This window comes from Rhinopithecus roxellana, chromosome 6 (genome assembly GCF_007565055.1).
Source record: "Rhinopithecus roxellana isolate Shanxi Qingling chromosome 6, ASM756505v1, whole genome shotgun sequence".
NCBI lineage: Eukaryota > Metazoa > Chordata > Mammalia > Primates > Cercopithecidae > Rhinopithecus > Rhinopithecus roxellana.
The window spans coordinates 24,732,832-24,744,741 of record NC_044554.1 but is presented as its reverse complement, the minus strand read 5'-3'; the positions used below and the strand labels follow the sequence as shown (position 1 = coordinate 24,744,741).

Sequence of the window (11,910 nt, the reverse complement as noted above, 5' to 3'; positions counted from 1 at the left end):
AGGTGGAGATTTCCTTCTCCCTGTGGAGGTTTGCCCCCTATTCCTCTGGTCACCCTCCCAATGGATCCCTGGGATGCCAAGCAGGAATGGCCTACTCAGGGGCGCAGTGAGTTCCCAGGGCCTTTCTGCTACTTTCTCTACCCCTGTATTTCGCTTGGCTCTCTAAATTGACTCAGCTCCACATAAAGTCAGAAACTTCTCCCGCAAACAGACTTTCAACTTCTCCAGTGGAGGTGTGTGTTTGGGAGAGGAGGGTATCCCTTTTCCACTTCTACAGTTGGGGCACTCACAGTATTTGGGGTGTCTCCTGGGTCCTACAGGAGCAGTCCGCTTCCTTCAGAGGGTCTGTAGGTCCTCTCGAGATTGCTGGTTTGTTCTTGCAGTCAGTCTGAAGTTACAATTCACGATGCGAACTTTCACAAGCTGCTCTGTTTGGAGCTGCAATCTAGTCCTGCCTCCTGTCCACCTGAGGAGTTCAACAGTGGACCGTGTGGGATCGAAAGACACCAGAGAACTGCCAGGCCTGTGGGCCTTGAGCCCCATCCATACAGGGGGATTGTACTGCCTACCTCACTGTGTTCTGTATCTCCACCTAGTCATCCTCAATTTATCATCTTCTGAGTCTTCCAAGGTCAAGGCAGGAGAAGGGGTTATGTGCGGAGTTGTGTAAAAAGAAAAAAATAGGTGTAATCGATGCTCATTTTGTTCTCTTTTAGTCCTCAATACCTTGTGAGGGGTTCGCATGCTAAATGCTGAATTGTCCGTGGAGCACAGGTGGGATCTTTTGGGTCGCCATTGAATAACTGTATTGCACCACTTTCTAGTTAGCAACTCAGCTCTTGCCCACATCGGTTCATCTCACCACTTACTGCTCTTACTGCTAGTGTTCCCCTGCCACGACAGAGAGCCCTTTTAGTCCAAGAAAGACAGATGGAGATGCTTGAGCTTGCCACTTTTTGTAGTATCCACTTCCCACATAGGAAACTAGTGTGTCTTTACTGAAGGTGGGCTGACTCTTGCTGCCCTCTCTGTGGTCAAACTTCTGCCTTGAAAAAAAATTGCAAGACAGAAACTCTAAAATTCCAAAGGATACAAGCTGAAGCTCCTAAGACTTTTCTTACCATTCTCTACTCAGGTGGCAGCATGTATGGACCTGTGCACGAATGCAGCTCAGCAGGCATCCAGCCAGGGTTAGCAATGCCAGTTCTTATGCCATCCTTAATCTCTAAAAGTAGTTCTTTTGGAGTATAATAATGATTTAAAGGAATGGCAGCCTTTCCCTTCCCTTTAGATATGGGATGGGGTGGAAAATAAACTAGAATGGCTCACTTTCTGCCAACTTTCCCCTTCAACAAAATTAGGATGTTAGCTTTTGTACATTGCATAGAATGTTGAATATGACAGTAGAAAGACCAATTTGGCTACCTCTTAGCAAACTCAAGAGAGGGGAGTCTGACAGTTTTTTGGCTGTTTTGATTAGAATGTGGAAATACTTATACTTGTTGTCCACAGCATGGGTCTTTATCCAAATTTTAAAATGCAGGAAAGGTCCCATTCAACATATTATGACACGTGGTCTTTAAAAGTTTCAGAGAGGCACAAAGAAGAAAATTAAAATCACCTGCAATTTCTCCATTGCTAGTTTTTGTGTCAATGTCCATTATCTTTTCTAGCTACCTATAAATAAATCTACATAAATATATGTGTTCAGAATCATATTTTATAAATCTGTTTAATCTCTGATTTTTCTACCTGAATTTATTAAAATAAAATTTATTGTTCTCATAAAGCATAATCTTCAGTGATGCATAGGTTTGCATTATTTTACAAAAGTTGCAAAAACAAAGACATATTGCTTTTGGTGCTTATGTAATCCTTTGGTGAATAACCTGGCTATTTAATTCATTTATCAAATATATTTTGAGTGCCACTGTGTGCCAGGAACATTAGGAACAAGACAAATATGGCACGACTTTGTTAGAACAAAGGGGCAAGAGGAAACTTTGGGGTTATGAATGTGTTCCCTATCTTTATTGTAATGGTGGTTTCACGGCTGTATCTATATATGTGAAAACTTAAGAAATTTTATACTTTTAATATGTGCAATTTATTGTGCCTCATTTATACTTTTATAATGCTGCTTAAAAAGGAAAAAATATCTACTGGGAGAAGACAATGTTTTTTAAGTATATTTAAATACAATACGCATTTTGAAGTCAAACTACAGTTTAATAAGGAAGCACATAACAGGAAGTTCTAGCCTCGTTTTGGAGAGGGTATCAGAGAATGTGTCCCTGACATTTTAGAGCAGAACAAAGCATGAATAGGAACTAGTTAGGTAATAAGATGGGCAAAACAAGGGGATGGTGGGGAAAGAATTCTACACAAAAGAGACTTTCAGAGTTCCATGATCCTGAATTGTGAAAAAAGAAAATGAAAAGTACAATGATCTAAAAGAAGGGGACCATGAAGGTGATTTAAGAGAAACACATAGAATAGTGAGAAATGAAAGTAAAGAATGAGGCAGGGACCAAAGTCTAAAGGAAAGATTTCCTGAATCACATTATATCCGAAGAGCAAAGAGTATTAAGCAAGTCCGTAGTAATATAGGATTTGTGTGTGTGTGTGTGTGTGTGTTTAAATATCACTGTGCCTATTATGTGAGGGAATGGCTATGTATATGGGGGGGTTGAACATAATTGAATTAGTGTTGCTACATTGTGCACTGTTGGGGGTGGGTGTGTCATAAGACCACTGCATTCATTTAGTCATATCTGAGATTGTGATTTGAACTAGATTAGCTTCATTGATATTGGCCATAATAGGCATTTAGGTGGCAGACTTGATTAGACTTGGTAATTGATTGTATATGGTAGGGGAGAAAAGGGGGCATATATAATAAATCCCAAGTTTTCGGTTAGAAAACCTGGTGGTACCTTTTATTGAGATTGTTAATACTGGAAATAAAACAAGAGTGAAGGAAAGGAATGTATTCAGTTGTAGATACTTTAAATTTGAGATGTCTGTGTGATAATTGAGTAGAGAACTAAAGTAAGCAGTTGTATATACTTGTAACCAAGCAGGTGGGCTTGGGATATGGTTTTCAAGAGATTTCAGAGTAGATATGATTGCTTAGAGAGTGAAAAATGGTGTGGTTTTAGTTGGAGTCTTTGTTATTTTAAAGAGGGCTCATGGGACCACGAAACCAAGAGCTCTTAATGCTGTGACCAAAGACTGAAGTTCTCTATAGGTTGCCAAGGCACTCAGTGGTGCTATGTTTTCCTGAGGAGATGTAAGACTTGGAAAAAGAAAAAAAAATAGACTGAGTCTCAAGAAACTCTAACATTTCCTATTTTGGTAGAAAGGGAGGAGTAAGCAAAGGAGTCTGAGAAGAATCAGTCAAAGATATAATAATAAGTCCAGTGGTATTTAAAGAGCTAAGAGGTTGCTAGTGAAAAGTAAGAGGAAGACTAAGAATTGTCCTCCATTTGACTTAGTGCATGGGACTGTATTATATTCCTATTGCTGCTGTAATAAATTAGCACATATTTGGCAGCTTAAAACAATACAAATTTATTCTCTTCCAGTTCTGGAGACCAGAAGTCTGGAATCAGCTTTGCTGGATTGAAGGTGTTGGCAGGGCGGATTCCTTATGAACCCTCTAGGGCAGAATCTGTTTCTTTGCCTTTACTAGCTTTAAATATATATATATATATATATATATATAATATATATCTATAAATAATATTTATAGATATATAATATATATAAAATAATATTTATAGATATAGATATTATTTTAATCGCTTTTGGGGTATAAGTGGTTTAATACATGGGTGAATTCTGTAGTGGTAAATTCTGAGATTTTAGCGCACCTGTCATTTCTTCATTTATTTGCCGTTTCTAGCCTCAAAAGATTGGCTGCCATTTTTGGCTCCTGACCTTCCTCATATCACTACAACTTCTTTTTTTTTTTTTCTTTTTTTCCTGAGACAGGGTCTCACTCTGTTGCCCAGGCTGAAATGAAGTGGCATGATCATGGCTCACTGCAGCTTCAACCTCCTGGGCTCAAGCAGTCCTTCTACCTCAGCCTCCCAAGTAGCTGGGAAAAGTGGTGTGCTCCACCCTGCCTGGCAATTTTTTTTTTTTTTTTTTTTTTTTTTTGCAGAGATGAGGTCTGATTGTGTTGCCCAAGCTTGGCTTGAATGCCTGGGCTCAAGCAATACTCCCCCCTTGGCCTCACAAAGTGCTGGGATTACTGTAAGCCACAGCACCCAGCCCCAACCTCTTTCTTATGTCATATCTCCTGCTACTCTCCTGTAGCGACTTTTCCCTCTGCCTCTCTATTTTAAGGGCATATGTGACTACATCGTTTGACCCACCTGCATAATCCAGACTATCCTCCCCATCTTAAGATCTTAGATTTAATCATATTTGCAAAGTCCCTCTTGCCATTTAAGGTAACATATTAACAGAATCTCAGAATTAGAACATGAGCATTTGGAGAGGGGGTATTATTCAACCTACCACAGAGGTCATTGTAGAAATATTACAAAATTAATGTATTTCAAGTTAAAGAGGGCGTGGTAGTAAGAGGTGAGAACAATGGAGAAAGCATGTGTAACCAATTTTGTAAAATTTTGCCATAATTTGGGAGGGAAGAGGAAAATTAGAAGATAGGAGATAAATGTGTTGGAGGAGGGCTTTTGATTATAGTGGGAAACACTGAATGTGTTTAAATGCTGATGGGAAAAATCTAAAGAGCATCAGAGGGTGAAGATAGAGAAACAGAAGAGTTAACAGGTGTTCAAGTTTTCTGATAAAAGCTGAGGGGCTGCAGTGAGGATCATGGAAGGAACAAGCATCTTTATTTACTCAGAAGTATTTTTGAAGCAATTTGAGTGTGGAATACTGTAATTGGGGGACAGCTTCTTTTTTATGCTTTTGAATTTAGTATTGATTAACTTTTAAAACACAATACAGAGCTATTTATTTATTTTACGATTTACATTTTTATTAAAATTAAATTACTCTCTTTTCTTTTTATATTATTTTTTCCAAAGAAAATATTTTTAAAAACCCAAACTGTGTCTCCGAGAAGTCTCAAATGAACAGCAAAATTCTTGCTGAAGAAGGCTCTAGTTTTATCGATTCTGCATAATCGCTCTTCTTCATATTTTACATTTCAATTTCTTTCTAACTTTGTGTTGGTTTGGATTCTCTGTCAGACTTTACTAAACTATACTATCAAGTGAGCTATACTGAATGTGTTACTGTTTCCAAAAGTTTATACTTAACATTCGCATCACCGTTTTTCCTCCCTTTCTTTCCATGGTCTTTTCTGTACATACAAAATACAACAGATCATGGCTTCCACTGAGAGTTCCAGGTAGAGCATTTCCAGTTTCCTATAATTGGTGCCTGCCATACCTGCTCACTGAACATTATGTAAATTATGGCAGAGACCAAGAACCCAGAGGGGTGTGTTTGTGTGAATGAATGTGCATGTGAATTAGTGTGAGTGTGTGAATGGGGTGTGTGTGTGCAAGTGGTGTCTGTGAATGTGTGAATGATGTATTTGTAAAAATTAATGTATGTGTGAATGGGGTGTGCAAATGTCTATGACTAGCGTGTGTGCAAACGTGTATGAATAAATGTGAGTGTGTGAATGCTGAATGTGCATGTTGATGTGGAGAGGATAACTATATGATTTTAGTAACAATTTTCAAATTAGAAGCTGTCTTACCAACTTTAGTGTAGATGATACAGATTTTATTTTTGACAATTCAATTTCATACAATTATTGAACATTTATTGTTCAAAAGATATGGTACTAGGGACTGCTAAGGAAAACAGTTTTGTTCCCAAGAAGTAAAAAATCTACTGGCAAAGTGGTAGGAAAAAAGAAGGGAGACAAACTGAGTAACTAAAAATAGAGGAAAATGTGATAGTGGCCTAGGGTCTAGTTTAGCTTGGTTGGGCAGACGCAGCCTCTCTGAGGACATTGCTTTTCAAGCTAAGACCTGACTATCAGAGTTATCCAACCAGGATGATGAATGGAATGTTATATATCCTAAGGATATTGGAAAATATTATGAAGGTTCAGAGAAGTTAGTAATCTAATTTGGTTTTGGGGTTCAGAAAGGTTTCAGATAAGACATGACATTTCAGAAAGGTAGAACATAACAGAGAGGAATAGAAGGTAAAGGGATCAACGGAGTTGTGGGAATAAGCCTAGTTTTGGCACCAACACGGGGAGACAAAGTAGTGAGGCCAAGAAGCAGAAAGTGGTCCATTTTGCTTGAAGTTGAGGGTTGAATTTTGTGAAATAAAGTGGAAGAGGTACTTGATATCATGTTTTGGAGGATCTTAAATGACTGTATCAAAAATCTGTATTTTAAAGTGCACATCATAGCAACATTAAAAGTACAGAAAAATAACATAATTGAAATTATAATGAGAGCTGCCTTTATTTAACAGCCACTATCGGCCAAACACTAAAAGAGGTATATAACCTCTTTTTATACACTCCTTAGAGAACTATAGAATTATATATACACACACACAGACACACACACACACATACACATATATATACACACACACATACACACACACACACACACACATGTATATATATATATATATATATAGAGAGAGAGAGAGAGAGAGAGAGAGAGATAGAGAAAGAGAGAGTGAGTCTTGCTCTGTCACTCATGCCGGAGTATAGTGGCACGATCTTGACTCACTGCAACCTCTGCCTCCCAGGTTCAAGCGATTCTCCTGCCTCAGTCTCCCAAGTAGCTGGGATTACAGGCACGCACCACCATGCCTGACTAAGTTTTGTATTTTTAGTAGAGACGGGGTTTCACTACGTTGGCCGGGCTGGTCTTGAACTCCTGACCTCAGGTGATCTGCCTGCCTCGGACTCCCAAAGTTCTGGGATTACAGGCTTGAGTCACTGCACCCGGCCCAAAGTATATTTTTATGAAGAGTTAAACTGATGCTTATCCATGATAAGTAATATGTCTGAAACTCATAAAGCTAGAAAGGATTTGAACCAAGGTCAGAGAAACATCTGAAAATCAGGGTGATTGGTTAGGAATACGGTACAATAGTTGTGGTGTCAAGAGTAAGAGGAAGTAAGAAGATATGTAAGAGTAGTGCTAAAGCCCTGAAAAAGGGAAAATGAGGTTAAAGACATTTTGGATGCAAAGTCTACAAGATTTAGAATCATACTTAATCTACAAAAAGAGAAAGGAATAAGCATTTTAGATTATGTCTTCCAAGGATAAAATGTGACATGGTTATTATTTTCTATTTTAATGCTTTGCATTTATTTTTTAACTGTTATTTGCAGAATTTTCAAAGAAATATATGCTTAGTGTAGGAAAATTTTAAAATACATAGTAATAAAGAGAGGAAAACCTTTCCTAACATCAAAACATTCATTGATAATCACTATTAATACTTTGTACATTCCTGAACTTTAAAAAATGTACGCAAAAATATTTGTGGGATTCTTTTAAAAAACATTTTAACATGGTTATTTTTATACTACAGGTAAAAATTTAAAGCCTAACTTTTACATCTTTTTACTGAATTATCATTGTTTTTCCTTATTATTGTATAAACTTCATAAACATTTTCCTGCTTGTATAGTATTTCATTACCTGGGTTTCTATTATTTTACTTAATCACTTACATGCTGTTTCTATCTAGGTTGTTTTTGATATATTTTTGAGGATAGCTTTTATGCGTAGGTTTTTTTTTTTTTTTTTTTTTTTTTTTTTTTTTTGCATTCAGGATTATATACTTAGACTAGATTTTCAGAAATAAAATTTTTAAATCAAAGAATATAGCCATTAGAAAATTCATAATTCACATTGCCAGAAGGTTTTCCATTTAAATTCATGTCAACAATTTTTGAGAAGCACATTTTACTATACTATCAAAAGTAGAGAGTATTACATTTGTAACAAGATATTAAAAGGAAAATTTAGCTCAATGCTTTAAAATAATAAATGTCAGTGAGATATAAGTCAGATTATTCTGCCGGATTTACAAAAAGTAGGTTGCCAAGACCTGGCTAGATGATTCCTAAATCTCTTACCCACATAGATTATCTTAAAAAAAAAAAGCTGAGAGAGCAGATGGAGAAAGGATTGTAAATAGATTTTTATTTTGGGAGGGTGCTGCTAGTTTTCTGTGTATCAAGCTCATCTTCTAAGTGAGGTAGGGCTGCAGTACCTGCTTCTCCTTTCAAATCTTATAAAGCAGCCTTCTCTGGCAAATGGGAAATCCTGAATTGTGTCCCATTCTGTTGGAGGATCAAGTGGACTAGAATCTGATTTGCTCTTGAGAAATGTCCAGTTTGAGGAATTAGCTGGGTACTCATGGGAGTGAGCACTGTTGTCTGAGTTTGTTATGGAAACTAGAGAAGAATCACATGAGAGAGAAGTGCCATGAGGTGATTTAGGACAGGCATGCTGGGGAGGTGAAGTACAGACTTCACCAGCAGGAACCTGGAGGCAAGGGAATATTCTTGGAAGGAGGAGCCCTTCACACTCAGAGAGTTGCATTCCCGCAGGCCATGGTTTTGTAGGAGAGAGAAGCCCAACCTCAACACAGGCTTCTGAAGCACCCAAAAAGGCTGCCAAGAGAAAGATCAAGCTTTAATCATTTGCCAGTACTTGAGTGGCAGCCAAGCAAAGAGAGTGTTTGTGGTAACCTCTTGCCTTTTTTCCTTCCAATCAATAGCTTCAGGTCTGTCCTTTTCATCCAGGGGATAGGCAAGAACTCACTCCTCTGAATACGCTCATAAGGATGATAAGGAATAAATTAAAGAGAAAGGAAAAGACTGCAACTTTTGGTTTTCAGTTGTATTTATTTGAGAATTTCTGAGCTTTGAGATTTTTTCTCAGTTTGGTTAACCAGCCATATTTCTCTTTCAAAGCATCTATGCAGCCATAAAAAAGGATGAGTTCATGTCCTTTGTAGGGACATGGATGCAGCTGGAAACCATCAAAATATCAATAAACATCATTATAAATACTAATGTTAAATCTTTGTATTCTCATCTAAAATACCTAAAATACTATTTTTGTACACTTTCAGTTTGATGAATGTGTATTTCATTTACAATAAAGTTAGATTTTGTTTTAGTTATTACAAAAATAAATACTACTTAGAAGAGTGTGTGGCAACGTAAGAGGCAGTGTAGGGTAATGGAAGGTACACTGATAATTTAACTTCAGAAAAGCATCTTTCAGCCCCAGTTGGCTTCTAATTATGTGACGTTGGAAGGATAATTTAACCTTAGAACCTCAGGTTTTAAATATATGAAAACCCGGAAGCTGTCACATAGTATAAAATAACATGGTAATTTTTTTTAGGCAAAATGGAGATTTTTGTGTCTTAAATTCCCATTCCTGTCCTTGCACCACATCCACTTCACACTCTCTCCCATTTGTAGGGAGGGTATCTTTCGTAAGATATAGATCCACAGAATTTATCTGTATAATAGCATCAAAGTTACTCTAAAATAGGCAGTCATTTGAGCAATAGAAAAATTTGTTGACATTTCTTTCTAAAGCACCATCAGAGAATCAGCTGGGGCAATCTCCGAAATTTTAGAAAAGTATCCCTAATCTTACAGATTATCAGCAAGAAAAATAAATAGCGATTTCCTAGACATGAACACATTCTTTCCCCTCTCCTCCACCTACCACATTGGAAAGCAATGTGGAACTAATAATTATTTCTTCAGCAGTGCAAATTATCTCTGTCTTTTATTCCCACACTATCTTAAACACAGAGTTCCCTTTCATGTTATAGCCAGAAGGGTTAGCTTGTTAAAAACTTGTCCCACCATTCTCCAAAGTGTCATTCAGGGATCCACTCATGCGACTCTCATTAATGACAAAGACCTGTGTCTAAAGGAGTATGCAAAACCCCAGAGAGTGTAAAGACTCAAAGTGTTATTGAAGCCAAACCATCTTATCTATAGGTGAGCCTTCTGGGTCATGGTGGATTCATCCCAGTGAAATAAAGTGCAGAAATTTTTGTGTACTTGGGCCTCCTCTGCAATTGCTAAATGCAAAGCTGTAGATCACCTCCCCCATACCGTATACAAATTACCCAATACAACAAATAAAAGCTTTCCAAAGCTGTATCATACATCATATAAATTGTTTAACCCTATTCAAAAAACAAGTATTATGCCAGTCAGGTAGCAAAATTAAATATCTGCATTTGCAAAATTTAAAAGCAATTGCTTAAAATCTAATTGTAAATTAATTTCTTTCCACATTTCTTTCAAAGCTATTTAATAAAAGTTCACCTCAAAAAGCCCAATATATGCCCACTTTCTTTATACAACTTTCATATGTATATAGCTTTTGTTAATGCAGTTTCACAGAGGTGAGGATTCTAAAGAAAATATTTCTATTAACTCAGATATTGCAGAACTATGAGGGACTGCTTATGCAGACCCTTGATTAAAACATACTTCCAGTTTGAGGAGTTTTATACTCTATTGTAGAACTGAACAAACCCCCTGTAATTTAGTTATGCAACATTACTTAGTTTAACTGGCACTTTATGTTCTCCTGTGTTCAAATAAGAATGGGGAAAGAACATTCCTCATCCATCGGAGGACACAGACTGTATTTTGTTAGGACAGTCATCTTGTTATGTCCCATTCGGCTCAGGCCCATTAAGCTTTTGGGCCTAGAATTGCTGCCTGCTGCCAGGATTAATATATCAGTAGTTTTTCCTCTTTAGTTCATGGTTACTTTTCAAGAATTAAATGATCATTCAGAAAGTTAGCTTCAGTTTATGATCTGTTAAACCTATGGCAGATCTGATACAGAAAAAGCAAAAGCATAAATGTTATGAGTAGTAAGTTTCCTTTGCCAACATCTGTCCGTTTGCTGGTCTCTTTTTTTTTTTTTTTTCTCAACCAGAAAATCAGTATTCCTTCCTAAGCCTTTGTCTTTGTGATCCCAGGTCTTACATCAATGGGGACTGGGCTTCCCCAGGTAGAAAAGGAATGCTTATCCAGTAGCCATCAACATTTCCTCCTCTAATACGGCAGTCTTCCACATATGTTAATTTTCTTTCTCTCACCATCATATTTATTCTACAAGTGAGTTAACACATCATATGCTATGGTAATACGTTCTAGATAAATGAACAAATGTAATGGAATAAATTTTTTTTTCTCTTGGTGCTTTAGATTTTCTATATGATTGTTGATAAAACATGTCAGATTCACAGCCCTGGAAATTAAAAATCTGTAGTTTACAGAATTGATTCAGCAACTGGGAGAGCACAAGTCATCATTGTCAGCAACCAATATTGTTCAACTAGAATTTAAATATCTCAGCTAGTTCAGACATAAATCTCTTTAGTTATTAACTCTTTACAGTCAGAGTACTGTTGCATTAAATGGAAATTCGTGAATGAATGAATGAATGTATGAATTAACATAGATGTACAAACTGTTTGTTAGCTAGTCATGTGTTCCACCAGTTTCTAATTCTTAATACATTCAGGAAACTCACTATGGATATTTTCTCAGGGAAGTACTGACTCTGGCAGTACTTGTTGCTGTGTCACTTACAAAGACAAGTAGATATTGAAAAATTAAAAATAACCATCTCTTGTAACATCTCCATTCTGAGACACAGAGAGTAACAGTGAAGCAGACAGCATTTTTTCAATGGAAAAATTAACCATGTGTAAATATGTTACATAATTCAAGAGACTTTTTCCTTCTACATATGGTTTACACTTGATTTACTTAAAGAGTCTTTTTAATTCAAATTAACTTAATTTAGAGCCTACAAACTGGAGAAAATTTTGAGAATATTTTAAAAAGTGAAAAAGCAAGCATTTAATTATGAT

At 36.8% G+C, this 11,910-nt stretch overlaps 1 non-coding gene across 1 annotated transcript; it reads left to right on the top strand.

Moving 5' to 3' along the window:
• Positions 1-3,170: 3,170 nt before the first annotated feature.
• On the top strand, positions 3,171-3,298 carry LOC115898480. The gene has a single exon (XR_004058207.1). It is a non-coding gene; the product is annotated as a small nucleolar RNA SNORA25 (small nucleolar RNA).
• The last annotated feature ends 8,612 nt before the right edge of the window (positions 3,299-11,910 follow it).